Below are 1,513 nucleotides of genomic sequence, written 5' to 3'. Positions count from 1 at the left end.
TCAAAATGAATGCGGTCATTTATTTGCAGAATCAAAGTTTAACATCAAACATTTACATTAATTTGGCAAAATATGAAAACAATAACATGGCTAGTTTCACAGGAAGTGGGAACAATACGGCGATTGTCCTCACTTCTCAGCAGAACAGCAGACATCAATCACACGGCGGTGATTGAGAACTTTGCTTCAGACATTTCTAAAATATCTGTAATGATTTTAGGAGAAAGGAGAGTTTAAGATGGAAAATGGAGATTTATCTTACAGAGAGATGTGGGAGGGAATTTGTTTGTTTTAACCAGAACGTGCACGCTCCTTCAGATCTCAGCTTGGCCAACGGTACACTTTTGGTGAAGGTCGACTTTACCTTTCTGAAGATAGATCAGTTCGGCGTGAAGTCCTACTTCCAGCCACTTCCAGCGTCTCCGTTGAGAACAGCTAAAATACCTCGAGAGTCGTGCGAGGTTATCCAAACAGAAGTTATAATTCCCAAAATCGTCCCTGCATTCTGGATTCAAGAACTCTGAACTCCTTCAGAGCTCTACTCCTTTAAGCTCTTTTCATCTCGTCGCGTCTCTCTTCGACAGAGACTCGACACAGACATCAGACCTTTTTTTTTTGACACTTCTCTCAGAGAGCTGGGAAGTTGCCACATTTAAATGGGTTCGACTTCTGGGTCATTTGAGAGCTTTCTGATTCGTGGATGGACCAGAACAGAGGTGTGGTTTGTGATGTAAGGTGTTATCAAAGTCAAGGACAGAGATTAAGTTTGTTTAAAACAGACAGAAAGATTGTTGGAGAACTTCAGACTTCGTGGAGTCAATTCACCTAGTATCTGCTGTAAAAGTTAAACATGACATTTCTTTTCAGTAAACTTTTTAGTTGACCGAAGCCTGAACTTTGACACACACTTACAAACTTGCTCATTGAAGACAGAAAATCAAGAAATGCATATTACCCTGATTTCTTCTTTGAATGAGGAATAAAAATCATTACTTACTGTTTATGTAAATAAAAATGAGTAGTTCTCTTCACAAGCTGTAAACATTGAGTGAACTAACACAATTTGATTATCAAACATTTGTAAAATAGTAATGATCATAGAGAATTGTCATTTCTACTTGATTAATTCAAGAAAGAAAGTCTCAGGATGGGTCAAACTGTATTTCTGGATGCAGATCAATGAAATAACAGTTTCTGTCCATCTGGTCAGATTTGACATCAGGTCAAGTTCACTACATATGTCAGTCTGATGTTGTATGTCAGTCTGATGTTGTATGACAGTCTGATGTTGTATGACAGTCTGATGTTGTATGACAGTCTGATGTTGTGTGACAGTCTGTTGTTGTATGACAGTCTGTTGTTGTATGTCAGTCTGTTGTTGTATGTCAGTCTGATGTTGTATGACAGTCTGATGTTGTATGACAGTCTGTTGTTGTATGTCAGTCTGATGTTGTATGACAGTCTGATGTTGTATGACAGTCTGTTGTTGTATGACAGTCTGATGTTGTATGAC

General features: G+C 38.4%; 1 protein-coding gene across 1 annotated transcript in view; it reads left to right on the top strand.

Annotated features, from left to right (window-relative positions):
* The window catches only part of LOC119429178 (ankyrin repeat domain-containing protein 10), a 13,076-nt gene that overhangs the window by 1,996 nt on the left and 9,567 nt on the right, over nucleotides 1–1,513 (top strand). The gene's annotated exons all lie outside the window — the stretch shown is intronic.

The sequence above is a fragment of the Nematolebias whitei genome, chromosome 24 (assembly GCF_014905685.2).
Source record: "Nematolebias whitei isolate Nwh7 chromosome 24, NemWhi1, whole genome shotgun sequence".
Lineage (NCBI taxonomy): Eukaryota > Metazoa > Chordata > Actinopteri > Cyprinodontiformes > Rivulidae > Nematolebias > Nematolebias whitei.
This window is presented reverse-complemented; position numbering and strand designations above follow the sequence as displayed.